Here is a 20275-nt window from a genome sequence, read left to right on the forward strand (position 1 = left end):
TGCTGCATTCACCATTCCAGCACCAACCTTACCACAAAGCAAAAACACAACAGACAAACGGTACCACCAGCAGCACTGTCTGAAAATGGAAATACATGTGACTACACATGACTACAATCAAAAGCAACAGTGAATCCTCAATCCCCAGATCTCAGGCTCTGAAAGACATAAGGCTCAGTGGAAAGAAAACTCTAAGGACAGTGGCAATGATTTCAAACAAGCAACTGCATGCATCCGGCGGTGGGCAAATTAGAGAGACTTCTCCGCATCATGTGTGGTATTTCTCAGTCTAGATGAAGAAAATCTCATAATCCTATCCTCCAGTCTTTCACCATGCAAGTGGGTGAGGAGTTCCCATTCAGTTCAGCAGTGTGAGGCTACAATTAAACAGCGATTGAGTCACACAGTGCAGCCCACTGGAGGGATGAGCTGTGTTCTGGCTAACGCGATCAGCAAACAAACCCTTTGGAAGAGCTTCGGCAGAAAGAGTACCCAGCGAGAGGAATGGCTGTTCTACACTCACAGACATGCATCCGGGCTTCACTCAGCCCTGTAGATGGATAGACCTGTTTATCCTCCAGAGAGATTTCACATGGCACCAGCAGGCTGCCCACGATGCAAAATCAGGCCTTTAATGATTGCTTGTGAGAACTCAGAACGACAAAGCATTTCATTAATCGTCCATTCCTCATCAGTCTCTTAATAGATCTATAAATGAATAAATACCCTAAGGAAATTGCTACTTTAAAAAAGGAAGAAATTGGGTACCACTTTGAATATTGGCAGACACAAGAGTTGCCTTTTAACTCTGGAGTCATTCAACTTTTGTTGGAGTGTTACATAAAAGCTTTTAATTTACTGAGTACCTTTTTGTGAGTCGAGGGGATCATTTGTGACTAATGAAGAGCAAAGAACATTTTAATAATAGTGACAACTGGCTTTGATATTAATATTGTCTCAAAAAAAGTCTCTTTTGAAGTCTCTGAGATTAGGAAAACCCTTTATATTTTATCCAACCGTGTTAATAAAATTGCCTTGCCTACATAATGCTCTCTCCAAAGCGAAAGTAATTTTCCCCCATTTAGTTCCCTGTGCTATCCTTTGGATATTTTTATATAATTTTTTTTCTCATCTTTCATTTTTCTGTGCATCAACATTTCTAATTTTTTTATTAGTTTTCAGAAATCATATTTAAATGAAAACCCAAGTGTAATGTTCTATTTCTTACAAGAACTTGAACATATTTCATATCTGTAGAAATGGAAGACTTTTTTGCATGTCATAGATTTTTCTTGAGACTTTTTTGGAAGGAAAATAGGAGGATGTTTAGGATACTTCAATGCTTCTTAGAACTTCTGGAGTCTATTAAAGGACCAAAAATCCCCAGGTCACCCAACAACAATATTGTTTGGTAAAAAACCCTTCATACACTTACCTAGGCAAGGAAATTTAGCTGATATCCAGGAAAAAAAAAGAAGAAAAAAAAAAGTTGTATTATCAGTTTAAACAAGACACCAACCCTAGAAATGCTCTACTACTCCAATAGGATTTACTGTGAGTATGGGAACAGAAGTACAAATTAATATGGGGCCTTTATCCTTGTAAGGAGATGGAACACTGTCCATTTCCACACCCAGTAGTAGGCTTTATGATTCCTGGCCACTTCTCACGTATTGTTTCCAAGATGCATTGCCAGCCTGGTGTCACAGTAACAGGTTTATTAAATACAAGGAATTACGCTCTACAGTCTTCCTGAATTTTGCCTCCATTCCATTCTTCCTCCATTTCCAACAAGAGCTTGTTTTCTCATCATAAATGGTTGTGCAGTACCCCAAATGTTTTAGTACACACCATACTGTCCCCAGAGAGATCTGCATTTGAGTGGTTCATGTCACAGGGGCAGGTGCTTTTCCCTGTAAGGTTTCTGAACTGAAGCCTTCTCCAGGAAGGTATCAATTTTGCAGAAGTTATGACAACAGAAAAGAAGGAAAACATTAATCTAATTCTGTTCTAGGTTTGCTGTTCTATAAACAATGCCATATAGATCTTACTTATACATGTGTGACCCTTAGATCATATCATTTATTCAGGTGACATGGAGTCAATCACAGCTAAGTGCAGATTACTTCAGTTTTGCTTGCAAGTTCTGCATCCCTAGAAACTTTATTACATTTTGAAGACTTGTTAAAGTCATAGTGAGACAAGACATGTTTAGGAACTGAGAGACACATTAGTATTTACTTTCACTAAAGGGGATCAGCTACAAATGACTAATGTGAAAAAAGTATCTTTAAAAAGGGGTGAAAACAGTATAAGAGACCTAATTCCTCTTGAGTCTAACTTCTGTCCTCACTTAGTCTTTCATTTTTGAGATGAAACACTACTCATTTTTCCCATAGTTTTCAGAGAAGGTTACAAGTTAAAGCAATACACTTGCCTAGGAAGCTTGTTGAACCAGGACTGCATATGATGTATTGCAAGTCATGAATCATTTGAAGCATAAACCAGAAAAAAATTCTTTTTCTTCAGTCTTTTTCCTACTGCCCATGATGTATTCCCTCCAGCTCTTCCTTAATTAGGAAGTTAAGACCACTAATTCGTCTCCAGTTGTTTCCTCCAAACAGCAGCAGCAGTAGGGGACATTAGCATAGACTGAGCTCCAGATGCTTTGCCATGTGCTCTAACCCTGCTGAGTAGGTTCACATCAGTCCAAAAAAAAAAAACTATGGCTCTTGGTACGTTTTCCTAGAACAGAAAACACAGATATAAGAAGTCTACAATTTTATGCTGATTTCTGAAGGTGCTACATGCCCTTGATATGTTAAATGTGGCCCAGCTACCGCTCGCTCTCTCTTTCTTTCTCTCTCTTTCTCTCTCTCTCTCTCTCTCTCTTTCTCTCTCTCTCTCTTTTCTTGGGTGAATTCCTCATAGAACATATTTGAGGCAGTTCTGACTAGATCCAAATCCTGCTTTCTGTTTTGATTTTAACCATTTTTAGTCAGAGGAGAGACTGCAAGCTTTGTGCCACATTTAACCAGAAACTCCAGGCATGTGATAAACATAGAGAGAAGTTTGCTACAACAGAGGCCTACAGCTAATGTTCATGGACAAGTTTCTAACAAAGGCATGAGAGGTCTAGGCTGCTGACTCAGCCTTCCCTATCTGGGTAGGGATGCTGTCACTAGAGTAAAGATAACTGAGAAGGTTACAAGGGGCCACAGAGGCCCCTGTGATCTGCAGGAGCCAGAGTGCCCACAGAGACTCATTCACTTCTACTGCATCTCAAAGTGGGAGGAAGAAAGGACCTCGGCGAGTGTTCGTTCAGACAGGGAAACCTTTTATGAGAGTCTCTATAATGCTTCATTTTGAATGACTGTGTGGTAACTAGAGCTGGATGACTGTATAATAAGGCTCTCTAGCTCTCTGACAGAAACTTTCATAAAGGAAAAAGTTGCCGATGAAAGCGAAGGGGATTTCGTGTGCGTGTTTCTTGTGTGGCTTGAGGTTTCATCTGGATTTCAGTGCCTGTAAAATGAGGGACAACAGGGGAGAAGGCCACAAACCTTAACTCCCTGTGCTCTCTTCCTGAAAGGGAAGGAAGTGCATCAAAGGGAATGAGAGTGACAGAGTCTCTAACTGAAAGGCATTCTATATTCTTGCTTTAGGTCACAGTCATGGTTTGCATCACAGAGCAAAGTCTGTCTAATTTAACATTTATGAACTCCTCGTTTCCAGGGTGCAGTCTTAAGTGGGCTAGGAAACTTAGGGTGATAGTGCAGAGTTACAGTCATGTTTTTTTATTTGGTTTTTACTTTTGGCAATTTTAAAACTTTCCATCTGTGTCCAGGTGTTGGATGACTATTACTGATCCTTTCCCTGCAACTGTGTAACCTCTCTTCTTCTCTGTTCATCAGGCTGAAAAAGTAGAAGCCCTATCATGTCAACAAGTTTACACCAACACTTTTACGTGCATTCTTCCTTTGTTCATAAAATATACTAAAAAATTACAATGTACGAGTGAATGTGCAGAAACCATCAATGAAGTGTGCATAAATTGCTCCCACCAAATAGACAGGAGAACCTTGCCTATCTGATGTTTCTGCATTCATGTTAAATTCACTTTTGCATATGGCTCAATTAATGAGGAGGTGAAAAAAGAAACTCATGTAAAATAGTTATTATAATAGCTTGGGAACAACACGGTGCAGAACTGTAATTACTGTATTTACAATTCTAAGAAAAAGTATAAGGTATTTTTTTCCCCAAGATTTTAATAATTTTACAGATGTTGAAAGGTGTTTTGAAGCAGCTTTCAGGCTGTTTCATCTTCTTGCTAATTTGATTTTTTAAGTGCTCAGTATGCAATTTGTTATATATATATTCACACATATATGCACACACATGTGTGCCCATACTGTAACCATATGATCTCAGTTATGGGAGCAAATGGGCTCACCTGAGTTAGTGCTCACATTTGCAAAGCATTTGCAAACTGGTGTTCTGTGAACATGTTGAACTGGTGTTCCACTACTGTGCCTCAGTACCAGGCTTCAGCAATAAGCTGTCTTCTTTGAAATGCAAAGTATCTTTTTTGTCTTGTACATCAACAAAACAGGAAGATCAAATACACAAATCTGTTTTTAATCAGTTGACAGGATGGTTTGAAGGATAGAATTGATGTTGATAGGAAAAAAATTACAGTAAACCTCATGTCTTCAGTTAAGTTGTTGGTATGCATTTTGTATAGATTCTGATAATTTTGATTCTGCCTGGTAGAATCACCCATTAGTCTCCAAACTAGCTACTGAACTGGATAAAAGATGATGTTGAAATTCCCAATTCTTTATTCTTCACAAAAAGGAAAAAAAGAAAAAAAAGAATAAGAAAAAAAAAGAGTAAGAAAAAAAAATCAGATGTCCAGCATAAAGAAATCAGAGATTTATATAAGCAAACAATAAATTAGAGATTACTTTGAAAAATATGAACTTTTCCTATTATTTCTGGGTGTGCTGAAATAATCTAGAACAGGTGGATAGGAAAATGAGAGAATGATTGGAAACCTAGAATACAGGAAATGGGCAAATGTAGTATCTGATTTTTAAACAGCGGAGAATTGCAGATAAAGAAATTCTAGGCCAAATAGATAAGAAGCAATACTCAACCTACCTGTAAGCAAAGGATTTAAAAGTGATAAGTAACAACTGACAGATACATCAGACTGAGCTGTCAAACCAATCACCTTTCCTTCAACGCCAGAGTAACAGGATTCATGGAATGAAGTAGTCGTGAGTCACCATCTGATTCTGACATGATTTGAAAGATGTTACCATAAATAAACCAAGAAAATGCAGAATGGGTAAGTACTGCAAGCACATCGAGTCAGAAAACTGAATTTTAGAAAAGAACAATTATAAATGGGTTTCTGTTAAACTGGAGCAACACAGAAAAGGAGGAGAGGAGTCATACTTTGAACTGTCCTGAGTTTTGTATTATTCCTCATTTTTACCAATGAAGGGTGGAATTGAGCATGCATAACGATTTTTGTGGATTATACTCTCAAGCACCCTGGAGGACAGGATTAGAATTCAAAATAGTCTTAGCAAATTAGATTCATAGTGTGGAAAAACAAGAGATGGTTTAACAAGGCCCAGGCCAAGGTCTTATGCTTATTTTTATTCTCTGTGACCAAACTCATGACTTCTGCACAAATATAAGGCAAGGGAGGGCTGCCTACACAGGAGATTTGCCTGAAATTATTTTGAGGTTATAAGGGAAAATAATCTGTACGTAAACCAATAATTTTTACCACTAGTACTAGCACATGTAAAAAGTGTCACATTAAATCACGGCAAGTAGTCTTCTCAATCTTCTGGTAAAGCCCTCAACTCTGAACTCCTGTTCAAGTTACTACATTTAAAGAGAGATGTGAAGAAAGCAGCGGCAGTCCACAGGAAAGTGACAAAGATGATCAAAGACCTATACAAAAATGTCTTACAAGCAAAATTTGAGAGTACTGGGCTTGTTTTGTCTGAAGATCAGAAAACTGAGGAGAGATGTAAAAACAGTTTTCAAATTAGTTTATTCCTGTGAAGTGAATGGCAGTGAGTGAACTTCTATGTACAGTGAAGGTAGAAGGGGGAGGATGGTGTGGGGTGTTACATGGAATATCAGAATCTCTTTCTGTCTATGATTTTCAATCTCCTCTCAGAAGAAGGAAATAATTTCATCCCCCTTCTTACATCAGTCCTTTCTAAATTAAAATTATTCTGCAGGTTTAAATCCTGGAGCCTAAATCAGTATTTAGCCGAATGTAAAATGTAAAACTTTTCTAAAAAGAGGCAGCCTGGATTAGATTTAAGAATATGACTAAATTTAAACCATTCAAATACTTTAACTACTCAAGTGATTGAAGTTGGGTGCTGGTTGTTACATGTATCTGAACTTAATCTGAGTTAAGTTAATATATGTGTACTTTGCCAATTTAGTTCCTCTATTACTTTGATATTTATACATATTTAGATAGAAAACTGAGTTGATGAACTTAGGTCTCAAACTTCTGAACATATACGTTGTAGACCTTCATTTTTTCTCCTCTTTCCCTTGCCAGCTGGGGGTCTATACATCAAGAATTTGTGTTCTGACCTTATAGTTTGAAAGGTATTGAGTGCTTTAGCCTCCAGGATTGAAATCATTGGATGTCTGTTGCTGACTCAGATGGAAGCAAGGTTAAGCCTGTAAATAGTAACATTATTGAAAATCACTTTTTTAACTGCAATTTCCTGACTAACACCAAGGCTCATTTTTATCAAACCTCTCCCCTAAAATCACGTGTTAGGGCTTGTACACCTGCACAACTATTAACACCATGCTGGAGAAACAGTCAGCTTTGTTTGCCCACATTTTTGGGAGGACACTTCTGAACATGTAGCTATTAAAATAGTAATTTCTCTGTTGGTCTGCAGTCCAGGAAGGGACTGCAGCCCAGACCTTCATTCACACTGAACACCTGTGGGGACCCACAGTCACCAGGTTTTGTGTGGAAACCCATGCAAATATGTCACTGCTGTTAATTCATTCCCCCTTCACTGAGAAGAATGAACTGGTGCAAAAGAATCACTGCAATAGGAAATCAGTGGAATATCTGCCCCTGTAGAACTACAGGCAGGTTGATGGCCAAAAAGTGGCATCTAATGTTTGACCACAAGGAGCTAAACTGCTCCAGGTGGGTGTGTGAGGTAGTAGCTAGCTGAACAAATCCCTTTTACCTATCAAACCCATAGAGAACTGACTAGAAAATTCTCAGAAGGCACTATTATAGCTAACACTTCTAATGGATAATTTTTTTTTAATCTTTAGCTTTGTAAAATTTACTGCTAGATTGCAACATATCCTAAATTACAGCAGCATGCTAAAATATCATTCTCTATCTCGAGATGAAAGATCATTTCTCCATCTAAAAAAAAAATCTGTAAAAAATTATAATGTTGCCTGCTTAATTATTTGTTTTCATTTTATTTTTATTTTAGTATTTTTCTAATGATAATTCAAAATATTTTGGTTCTTTTTTTTTTTTTTTTCCAGCTGAGGACTATTTTTTAAGCAAAAGCACACTGTGATGCTGTCAAACCAATATAGCATGAAACCTGTCTATGACATAAAAACACAGTATGTATAAATCAAGTAGTAGGAATTGTTGCCTTTTCCATTTAGGCAAAAACAACCTTGCTGGTGCAAACAAATACAGTGAAGAAAAATGAAGGTCAGATGCTCACCTGATATGAATCAGCTTTGTTTCAGTTATTTCAAAACACTTACTGGAGTTTGCACCTTCTGAAGTCTGTGGCATATTGTCAGTAACAATTATGGGAAATTACTCTTAAGAAGCTCTGTGTTATACAAAGACTCATGTTATACACATACAACCACTTGAAATAGACCCACAAAATTGGAAAAATCTCCACCAGACTCCATAGCTGTCACTGTAAATTTTGCAGTGTTAAGGTTCAGGTAGAAACCTGGTTCTTGGGTTCCACCTGCCTGCAGTTGCCCAGCCAATACTACTTTGAAGTATTAAAATCACCTTTGGGAGCAGCTGATTCTGTAGGAAACATTTTGGTGACAAGTTGTGGAGGATTGAAGGTTGAAATGGACACCTCAATACCTGAACAATTTTGCCAAGGGGAAAAATGATGTCTGATGATTTACAATGAGTTTACCAGTTCTTCCTCTGCTCACCATTGTCTCTCACAGCCATGACTTTCACAGGCTGAGTTTACACACTGACTTGCAAACAGAAATGGATAACACAGGATACTCATATTAAGGGGTTTTGAAGAAATTATTTGCAAACAGATCTGCCCTACTTTTATTTTAGTCTACTTTATTATACTGAATTTTCCTCACTGGAGCAGGTGATTCTGGTGGGAAAGATGAGTTTTGTTTTTTGCTTTATGTTCATTCTTTCTTTTCAAAAAAATCCCTGTTAATTGAACCTTTTCCTGCTTTATCTGATCCAGTAAAACAGCTAAAGTCTGGTACTGAACATCAGTAAATTCAAAAGCTATTATGAATAACTAGTGGTAGTATTGCACAGTGGTTTTCCCAAGGTATTCCATAATAGAAACAAACATGCTCTTGCAGTACAATATTAAGACATACAGCATTTCAGCACTTTCTGTGCTTCCAACAATTAAATTACAGTCTACCCTGTGCTGGGCTACAGGAGGAGGAGCACAGTTCTGTTCCCATACGACTCTGTGGAGTATTAAACCTAGTTATTTTATTAACTAAAGGCTCTCTTGGGAAAGCCAACTAAAATTATCACATTCTCTCACACACATAATGTAATTAAGGCCCCTATACAAAAAGGTACTTAAGCACATGCTTTACTTTAAGCACAAAGGTAGATGACTTGATTCAATCAGGATTACTGCTGGGTTTACAATTAAGTGTGTGTGAAAGTGCTTTGCACCAAGGTTCCTATCACCAGAATAGCTAGGGAGATACCAGGAGATATGTTTTGCCTGTTTATTCCGAATTTAAATGGATGATCTACAATGCTTTTGCCTCTTAAGTTAGTCTTGATGCTTACTCAGATATTTCTTCACAGCAAAACCTGCAGGATCTCTGAGGTTCTCAGTCTCATTTAAAAAAAAAAAAAGATCTCATCTCAATTAAAAAAAAAAATTAAGATAGTTTTGATTTTCTGTGGGCACCATATCCTTATTTCCTTTTATAGGCCTTTGTTTGGGATTTCATTGGTTGTAAAGTCATTCAAATGATACGTAGTCATGGGTTTTCTTAAATGACTGTGCTAAATGAACAGTCCTGAAAAAGTGTAGGAATAATTGCTTTGGGAGTCAACTCCTCAGTACTTTTTTTTTTTTTTTGCATGAGCATTTTATGGTCAGCACAAGGTAAGTCTCAGCCATCAACTCACTGTTGCCACAGTTTTAGACCACTGAGCTATGAGACAGAAGTGGGACTATTCCCCAGTGTGCTTCTGTGCCCACCTGCAGTGGTGTAGTGTTCCTACTCCAAAATTCAGTCATGTCCTAGAAATAGGACAGAAAATCTCACATCAGAACTAAAGAAAATCAAAGGAGTTGAGTAGCTGCTCCAAGTTACCTGTCACAGATCTGAACTGTCCAAGGAAAAAACAACAAATCCTGTCATTCTGGCATCCTAAACCCTGCTTTTATCCTTGTGTGAGAGTATACAAGAACTCACACCTGTGATCTCCTACAATGTACACATAGACCCAGATGCTCCAAACTTGTGAACTGTTGGTAGCTGTGTCAGGACTGACATTTCTTTGGTAGGATTGCTTTAACAAATTTAGAAAAATTGAGTAACTCATGATATTAAGACCTTTAGCAAGACTCTTTAATTTTTACTTTTTAAAAAAAGCTCATGGCACACCTGCTGAGATAAGATAGAAGAGGACAAGGAAGGCCAACAGACTGTGGCTGCTCCATGCTAAATAGGAAAGCTCTGGAGATTGATTTAACATTACCTAGATTATTTTTTTTTATATTTTATATCTATATTTCTTTTTGCTATTTATATTCTGCTGTCAAATGCCATGAAATACATGTGACACAGGCAACACTCCCTTCCTGAACACAGCTGTAAGTGTCTGAGGTGTAATGGAAGTCTTACTATTCTCTGGTCATTCTCTGCTCTTCTGAGTACCAGAAATTTGCATCCACTCAAATCTCCTGATGGTGATGAGCCAGGGATGCTGCTGATCATGTTTCATTATCCCTTTAGACAAATCTTTGTTTGTTTGGGTTGTTGGAATCCTATCATTCCTGAGCACTAATTTCACATAGAAAATGTTGAACAAGCAACCACGTGTGTTATCTTTTGTGCCTTCCCATCCACCTGCTCCTTCTCCCTTTACTCTTCCTTTCAGTCCTAAATGCAGTTTTTTCCCTCTCCTGGCTGTCAAATGTATCTTTTACTTCAACTGAAGGAGAAAATCTCTTAAGCCACGGTGCCACATGTTCAGTGCAATCAAAAGGAGTTTGGCTTGTGTTAATCTAGGTGTGCTATATTGTCTGCACCTGGGGAGAGTGTGTGGATGTGCCATATTGAGAAACCATACATTACTTATCTCTGAGCTGTAGCACAGAGAAATAAACAGCCATATGGCAAATGAACTTCATTTTTTATTACTCGGTTTTATTTGTTTCAAAATAACGCAGTGCCACAAATCCAGAATATTAACAATGCTCCATCTGGAAAGTGAAAGGTTTTGCTGCTTTGCCATTCCAGCATGTTTGCTTTCTTGATAAACTTCGGTTGCTCTCCCTGCCCCCCTGCCTTGCACCTCAGGGATCTGCCATAGCCAGGGAGGTCAGTGAGAACAGAACATCTTTCTTTTGTCTTAGCTGGGCTCATTAAATACTCAGGTGCACAATGCATTATGTCAGATATGAAATAAAGGGAATCAGGTTAAAGCTATAGTTTGACAATGCCTTTACTCTGTGATTTCTCTTCCTTTTAAAAGGCAAGGAAGTCATCTGACACTCTTTGGCTGAAGAGCTGTTGTGGAAAGTCAGTGACCAGCTTTGTTGTTCCAAAATAAAATGGAGGTAATTCATACTACTATAAATAAAAAACAATGATTGTTATGGTATGCAATGATCATTTGTCATTATTCCTATATTGAAATGCACAGCTATATAACCAGTCCTCCAAGGAACCTGTATGTATAATTTAACGAGTTCTGAGCTACCATTCACTTTAGTACTGTTTCTTTCCATGTCAGAATAGCTTTTTGCCATCTAAATCACTTAAAATAAACTATTCTTGGCCTACATTTGTAACCATTATTACCTCTTAGGGGTGCAAAGTCACAGTGTTCATAAACACATCATGATGTTCTGATGCACAGCTTGTTTTGCAGAGCTTACAATCTGACCATCTTTGTACCTAATCCAGTTAATATGTATTAATGATTTATAACTTGTGATAATTATGGGAAAACTCCTAGATAGTAACAAACATAACTGCCTTGTTTTCCATATTAGAATTTTAAAGTAACATGTTTTTAATGCCTATTGTAACAGCCAAAACCATGCCAATAGAAACTTGTGAAACTTTGTGTTCAAATCCTAAGTCAAAGGAAAAGTAGCAGTATAAATATCCTTTAAAAATGTGATATGACCAAGAGTTATTTAAAAAAAAAAAAAAAAAAAGGAAGAGTGGTTGAAGATACAGATTAATATTTGCAGGTAAATAAGTTGCTGTGCTTATTAGTTATCATTTTTTAATGAGACAGAGGCTTTTTGATGAGTAAGAAGCCAGCAAACAAAGAGTAACATAGTGCAGAACACAAATGCAAACATTTATGCATGAAAATGCATTTGTCCATATGTTTGTTTACATGGAACTTAACACATTACCTAAGTTCAGATGCCATTTCTCAACTTGGAGATCATTATCCTTTTCTGTTATTCCTCTGCCCTTATCCCTTCTCTCTTCTTTCTTCTTTCTCTCAACTGGAACTTGTCATTCCTTTCAGATTTTAGGGGGGGAAAATTCTGGTTATGAGTATTTACATGTGATCATATTTTCAGTGTCTTTAGCTCTTTTCACCCTTTTCATTCCTCAAGCAACCAGGGGTATAAGTGAGTATATTAAAAACTTCTACAATCATGAACAATGCTGTTCTAATTATAGGGAAGTGCCATACTGTAGTCAATCTCTAAGCAGTTCTAATTATAAGACATCATCAGATTAAATTAATAAATAATGAAAGTTAATTTAGAAGAACTTCTGTAAAAATGTAAACGACACTTTGACATACAAGTAGAATTTGTAGTTAAACTGAAAAACGTCATACAATAACTTCACAGTTGCATGCACAAGTCTGTGAATTCTTTGCTTTGATCTTTTTCCTCAGATGTACTGGCAGATCATGTAGGCTGTCAAATGGACATGCTAATTATGCATTTACAAAATTTTCTGTGCTTAGTAACAGATATAAACTCAAATCAAACTATACTGCAGTCTATTCTAGATGTGGACAGCAGCACTTTGTCCTTTACCTGTGTATTTATTCTTCCTGTTCACCTCTTGACCATTTCACCTTTCTATATTTCAACACCTTAACCATACAGAAGAGACTTGAAGTCTTTTCATGATGAAAGCAGACCACTATAATATGAAAATTTTTATGCATTTCGTCCACCTCTCATCAAAGCTTAGATGGTTTTCTCTATTCTTGGCTTCTTGTTCTCTCCCAAAAATCAACATGTATTGTTCTATTTTGTTTTTTTAATATTTTTATGAAAGAAAAAATATCTAATAGACAAGGTTCTCTGATGCCTGCCTAATTTTGTGATTTCCCTTCATTTTTATGGAATTTCCCCCCCTACCATATAGATTCCTGAAACCAGCCCTTAGAAGGGAAAGGTAAGGTGTTCAAAACTAACCAATGATCAAGGGAGTTTGGAATGCTGTCAAATTTTATTCTCTCAAGTTCCTTTATATGTTTGGTGTCACTCAAACCAAGTATTCAATTCTCAAATTTCTCATCAAATGGACAAAATATATCCCTATTTGTAGATCAATGTCAAACAGAAGCCTTCCCTTTGATTTTTGTACAAACAGGCATCAAAACAAACATTTCACTTACAAAGGACACAAGACTTCAAGCTGCCAAAATTCCTTAGCTTCAATTTACTGCAGCTTTTTCTGAGATCCATACTCCTACTACTACAGTTGTCAACAGCACAAGATATGAGCTTGGAGTTGATCACAGCCTCAGAACAAGTGTTCAGTGGTTTAATACCAATGCAGTAAATGAAAGGAATGGGCAAAAAAAAAAGAATTAAAGTCTTCCCTGCTTAGCAATGGACAGCCTTGAAAAACTGGTGCCTGTGGAATAACTTTTTCTGAATATAGTGCTGTTTGTGCCTGAGAATTCCTGTTCTAATGACAGTGAAATGGAATAACCATGAGGAAATAAGCGCATTTATCTTCATCTCAATTTTATCTACTCTTGTGTATTCTTAAAGCTCAGCATCTAAAATCATGACAGATAGACTCTCTGCAGCTGTTCACTTCTGTTGTCAGCTCCATCACTACAGGGAGATCAAAGTGGTCTTTTAGTTCCATATAAACCCTTACTGCTCTAACATGTTTTACAGAGGTATAAAGAGACTCTACCACCAGCTTTACTTGGCTCTTCCAGTGCCTTCCCTCTTAAAATCATAACTGGTGTTTCCTGAAGAAATTTTTTTTCAGGAAGGACCTTTTCAATTCCCACAGCTACCCAACAGCACAGCTGCTGTGTCACACTCTCCCCTTTCATCCTCACCACAGGGTCCAGCTCCTTCCAGAATATGACACTGAATTTAAGGATTTGAGGAACTCATTGGAAAACCTTATCTCTTGTCCAGATCATGAAAATGAGTGATTTCAAATAAGTGACTTAGTAACAGCTGAAAAAGCAAAAGCTGAATAACCTTTTTTTATTACGTTATAACCATGTTTTCCTAAACAATCCCATGATTTCCATGGGACCTAATTTATAGTTTCTCAACATTTTGAACTGAATGTAGTGTAAACAGCCAGCAATAAAAAATTCATTCATCACATACACTGGTAATTTGCATTAAAGGTGAAGGATGCCTGGCTGACTCATTGCAAATTAACTGCAAGATTATGAAACATTTTTCTGGGTCTAAATTAATGCATAAACCAGGGCAGGGATGAGATGGGAGAGGAAGCAGCGGATGGCAAAATTACTTTTTTTCTTAAATGAGGACATATTATTATGATGACATACTTTCACACTCAGATTTTCAAGACTTCAGCCTAGTCGTTACCATTATATCTCTTCTGTAGATGAAACCTAACCAGAGACATGTAAAACTGTCCAGTATGCATGTTCTAGAATTGGAAAAATATCCTATGTTCTTGAGTTTCAACTAGTGTCTTTTTTACTGTATACCACTGTGTCCCATATAGGCTGTGTTGCTTGAAATTGCCACTATTTAAATCCACATAAAGCTTACTCCAAATAATGACTTTCATGTGCTTCAAATTATGCTGCTGGAGTCCTACTGTCTCTCAGAGACATAACATAAAATATGTCAGATTATCCTATACTTTCACATGAATAGCTTTTCTTAATTCAATTACCTATAAAGTGTGTAGGTTTTACTTTCCTTTCTTCCAAGATTCTTGTAAAAGTGAAACAAAGTTGGTAGACTTCTCAGAAAAATAAAAACTGCAGTATTAGTGCAACAGTGTGGTGTAATTTGTTCCTTGTAATTTTGCATTAATGAATGGTTTTGGAGAAACAGATTTGGTCTTCAAAAGTTTCTAACTCCAGGATAATTTTGCATGTTTAAAGAGTTGTCAACTGTTTTTAAGCCTGGGGGCTTCATGACTGGTTTGAATTCTACCTGAATTCAAATTATTGAATTTTAGTTGAATGGCTTGACTTTCAAAATCATCCTGTAGAATTTCTTGGCATTAGTCTCATGTGTAGGTTTCTGAAGGTTAAGGCTGTTAGCTCTGGACTTCTGTCATCAGTTTTACTGAAACCAAAAACGGGCTGAACACGGTGCAACACAACAAGAGTTTGGTTCTAGCTTGCCAGCAGACAACTGTTTTAGACCACAATTATCATTCATGAAAATGAGTGTCTAAGATAAAAAAATAGGTTCATTTGACGGGGGACTGAAAAGTTAACAGTAAATTAAAGCAAAATTAAAATTTTGTAACTTAGTTTATTTCTGCCTTACTACTTGCAATAATTTTACATTTCTCCTGCCCACACTGAATGCAATTAGCATCTACTTCTTTGCAAGTTTTATAAAAGTACTTTAATGCACATTATGTATCAAGCACAAGTATTTTTTTTTCTTTTGATCTAATAATTATTGAAGACTAAAGCACAGCAAATGCTAACATAGGTGTTAATTTATTTCTGGAGAGTGTGTGTATGTGTGTACACATATGTGAAATGTAGCTTGTAATCTAAACCTGGCAGGGGGAGCTATTACACTTCAGTAATATTTGTGAGCCCAACTTGCTGAGAATTCAAGCCAGATAGTTTTCTATTCCTTTTAAAAACTAAAAGACATGGTATTATCATGGCAGACAATACCTAAATATGCTTTTCTTACCTCATGTGAGTTCCCTTCATGTCCTAAAAGGAAGCCTGCATCTCTGAATGGAAATTCTCATTTAATTTCTAGTCTTGTAGCTCAGAAAAATTAGAGATGTGTTTCCCCAATGTTGCTTATATTCACATCTGGCCTCAGAGCAGCAGGTAAAAATCTACTCTGTAATCGACTCTGTACTTTGCCTGCTTTATTTCACTTAGAACGAGTAGCTATCAGAAGCATAAAGTACTTGGAATATTTAGGTATGTGCCAGGGTGCAGATGTATATGAAAACTGGAAATTTAAAGGTCATGGTAAATATTATGGTTCTTCACAACACTGGGAAATTTGGAATTTGAACTTTGGGAGCTAGGACTGCCCTGATAATAGTCCCTTGAACACGAATAACTTGGAGATCAGCTTTGCAGAGTGGATCACATTTAACACATGTTATCAATTCATGCAGGAATTGATGCTGAACTGCTCACAAAGATGGAAACCCAGCCCCGTTTCACTGATATCACATGGATTTTGTGAGAGTAAATGAAAGTCACAGGCAGTAAAATCAGACGAATATTTAGAATTTGTATCCTGGACTTCTGTTTCGCATATTTTAGATATTTTGTTTTAAAGAGGTATTCAAACAACAGCAGAAACAAGTGTTTCATGGGTAAGGGAGAGAATTCACATTACTTCACTCTAGAAGCATAACAAATAAAGCTGTTCTGATTCAGATGGGTCCTTGCAGGAAAACACCATGCAAAAGAGAAAATGTATGAAGACACTGTTCTTCTTTCCACTAGTCATCTTCAGCCTTTGGTTTCTGTAAGGTTCTCTTTTACTAGGCAGCCCTTGCAAAATCAACAAAACCAGCAAATTTTGTACATGTGATGGCTCACAAAGAAAAATTTTTAGAATGTTTAGAATGTTTCTTGTCTCTAATTCATATTGCTTATGTGCCTGTTCAGCACCTGCTCAGAGTGCCTATCAAATTATAGCTAAAATCTTTTTCTTTCTCTTCACAAAAATTCCTTAGGTTTAGAGAAGCGACTGTGTTGTAGTTCCACTAAAGGTGAGAGTGGATTGGAATTGCAAGACCAAAAATGGAACTGTATCCTGCACAGCCCTCCTGGACCAGGACATGGAAAGGACAGCACTGGAAGGCTTATGCACTACCAAGTGTGCTTTCACAACCTCTTTGGCTACAGAGACATCCTGCATCCCACATGCATCTCACCTGGTAAGAAAATCATGATATTGTAAAAAAAATATTGGGGAAAACATGAGGTTGAGGTTTTTTCCTTCACTTTCTCTATCTTTTTGTCTGAACAGGTAAACATGAATTTGCTCTGGCTATTCTTTACACCAGTAGAACACAAGAAAGTAGCTTTACAAAAATCAAAATAGTGGACAGCTCGAGCTCATGCACCTCCACAGGAATTAGTAACACAGCACTCTTTCTGTGTGCTTTGTGCTTCAGAACTGCTTTGTGTCTGGCTTATCTGGAGCTCAGGACGGACTAGTCTGTAGCCTGCCATGCACAGCCAAGATTTAGAAGCATTTCCTCAAACTTGAAAAAGTTACTTTTATTTTAGAAGGAAGTAGAGATCAACACCTAATCCCTTGACCACAGGTGCTGGGACTTTAAGAAGAACAACAAATATCACAACAGTCCCAAAGAAAACAGTGAGAGCTGGCATTGCTGCTGTTGGCAATTTGAATTTGTGAACAAAGTTCAGGCAAACTATTGGTTTCGGTCTCATTTTTACATTCAGGGCAGTGTTGATTTTTGAGTACTTCTGTGGTGTGATCTAAATCATTTTTACTCCACTAATTAGGATGACACCTTTGATGCAGACTGTAGCCCTTAGGCTTCTGTACTCAGTTCAGTTTGGTTCCTTAAGACTCAGGTGAGAGATCAACATTTCCCACTTGTCACAATTATAATTTGCGACACATTTGTGGCACAGAAGCATCTGTATGATGCTATATGATTGCTGTGCAAAGCCCAAAATCTGACTGTGATTTTGCATTGAATGAGACACACACATTTAAGACTCAGTGCTGCTCTGTTTTTCAACAACTTTGATTTAAAATAAAGTTGGATCTGTGATAAGGACACTAGACCAGGGATCAGGAGAATTTGGTGTTATTCCCCATTCCAATATTGGCCCAAGAAGTAAATCTATAGAAGTCATTTCATTTGTTGGTACCATTTTTCTGTCCAATTTTACTAGTTTAAAAGGTAAATTGGAGACTACTGCTGACTCTGAGACAAGGATGTGCCTATAGAGCTAAATGTAATCAACATAGTAAATTAAGACGTGGGTGTGCAAGTGAAACATTTGTACAACTGCTCACTAAATAGCTATACAAAAATGCCCATTTGAATTTGTGAATTCTGAGCTTAACTGACAGATATTTTACTGCAAGTTGTCTGTTAAGTGTTTGTTTCAGTAAACAAGAATTGTGTCATGGTGATGTTGTTTGGGTGAAAGTTTCCTGCATGTTTGGGATTCTTTGGATAAAATGCTGGCCTAAAAAACATGATCCATACCAATTCCTATGAAAAATATGCAGTTTGAATATGCTTGTCTCTATACAGGGTCCCTGTTGTGCATGTTACCACAATACACAAAATGTTGTTGACTGAAAAATTACATAAAAAAAAAGAACAAGAGTGTCAACAGAGGAGCTCAACAGTTTCTGTCATTTAATGTAGAGAAGTAAAAACTTCTTAAAAAGGCAACTTTTTAAGTTTGCATATTTCCTATTCTCACCTCGACCCCACCCCCCCTTTCAGACTAACCCTCAAATTTGGATCAGGTGGGGAGCTGTGGCTTAAATAGTTCCTTAGCAGCTGGAGTGTTAGTTGCTGTGCTCTCTTTGCTCTTCTGAGTATGCCAATGTTTTTATATTTCAGCTTTTTTATATTTAATAGGGAATTCTTTCAAAAGGAAAAAAGATATTAAGTCAAATTTTCAAGAACTGGAGCAACTTACAAGTCTCTTGAAAGGTAAGGTCTCTTGAAAGTTTCCTTTTGTGATGTTCATGTTCAGATGAAAAATTAAGGATGAGGTTATGAGGGACAGCTGTTAAGACTGTCATTTGAAACTAAGAAATGAGGAAATAATGAACAAAAAGTGGTATGAGTTCAAAACAGGGTAATTTTTTGCTGGGGAGGAGGGTGATGGTATCGCATTGAATTAACTTAGTCCTGCCTTCTAAGTGAAGAAAATGAGTGCTGCTGAGAATGCTGGGCCTTTCCAGAGCAGTATATGATTGGTTTTCAGTACCTTGAACACCCGGAGTCTGAAGAGTTGGGATTTAGGAAGACAGTAAAAGAAGCAACTGTAATATTCAAAATATGAAGTGATTAGGATTGCAACAGGATTGTAGGAGAGGAAAACTCAAGGGAAGGATAGATACAGACAGCTTTCTGAAGGTACCAATAAGCTTTTACATACGGAAACACTAGCTAGTGTTTTTCTTTCTTTTTTGAATTTGTTGGCAGTTTCATTGTTAATTTATCTTCTCACTTGAGGCCTTTCTCCTAATAGCGTAGAAATCAAAGTTTCTTGGGAAGGAGTGTCAGCAGCTCAATATGTTTAGCTAAATCTTGTCCTAAACTGTTATGTGCTGTTGCAGTGTGCTGTTGCAGTATGCTGTGTAATATGTACCACAGTCCCCTGAGAGACAATTGCATTTCAGTGATGGTTACAGTGATGATTATCCACGTACTGAGGAGATCTGTGTCTTGTGTTTCAGAGTTTTGTGGCATAATAAATCCTCCTATATCTTTACCTATATCAAGTGTACCTCCAATAAAGATCAAGCTTCTGGACAACCCTGAAAAACATTAAGTATCCTTTTTTTTTTTTTTTTTTCCTTAGCGAGGCCCCAAATTTCAAATTGATTCCCCTTTATAGGCAACCTTCCTACCTTGCAGGAAAGTTAATAATTAGGCTGGGATAAGCAGGATGTTTGAGAATCAATAGTAACTAATTTAGTGTTATTAGAAATAAGGAACTTGCTGTTCCAGAAAAAGAGATGCCCAGTTGCACATTTTAGTGTCGCTGCCTCATGCATGGAGGCCCCAAAGTACGGGATATAAAAGCAAGGCATGTTTGATTAATGAGGACTGGGTCGAGTTCATCTGATGGCTCTCGAAGCTACAATCTAACTATTATCTCCTGATTAATGTCAGGCATCAAATTTACAGTTGCTAACTATGACTGTCCACGCCAGACTTTATCTGTGCTGTGAGATGTCGGTCCCATTTAGATGGTATCAGCCTGCAGTGGGAATTATTATACTACCATGTGGTCATTTTAGCAGCTCTTGTGCATATTCTGTGTGGGATGTCTAAAAGTTATGTGCCCAAGTTTGAGCAAGTCACCTCAGGCTCCCTAAATACTCACGGAAATACAATACATATCTCCAGAGTGTGATTTTTTTCTGACCTATTTTAGACACCCCCTTCTTAGGGTAAGATAAATTGCTCTCTGGAGATGCTGTTTCTCTCTACAGATAATAAAGGAAACTGAGGGTACCTGCCTCAGACCTTGGGCAGATGGTGACTAAATTAGAGCAAATGAATCACACCTTTGCTATCATTCAGGAAGAGTAAAACAGGATTAGCCTCT

At 37.3% G+C, this 20275-nt stretch overlaps 1 long non-coding RNA gene across 1 annotated transcript in view; it reads left to right on the forward strand.

Annotated features, from left to right (window-relative positions):
• Positions 1-19787, forward strand: part of LOC135415267 (uncharacterized) — a 37669-nt gene extending 17882 nt beyond the window's left edge. Inside the window, exons 2-4 of the long non-coding RNA XR_010431035.1 lie at positions 11015-11099; positions 16666-16869; positions 16962-19787. This is a non-coding gene — a long non-coding RNA (uncharacterized LOC135415267). The remainder of the gene's footprint in view (positions 1-11014; positions 11100-16665; positions 16870-16961) is intronic.
• The last annotated feature ends 488 nt before the right edge of the window (positions 19788-20275 follow it).

This window comes from Pseudopipra pipra, chromosome 5 (genome assembly GCF_036250125.1).
Source record: "Pseudopipra pipra isolate bDixPip1 chromosome 5, bDixPip1.hap1, whole genome shotgun sequence".
Lineage (NCBI taxonomy): Eukaryota > Metazoa > Chordata > Aves > Passeriformes > Pipridae > Pseudopipra > Pseudopipra pipra.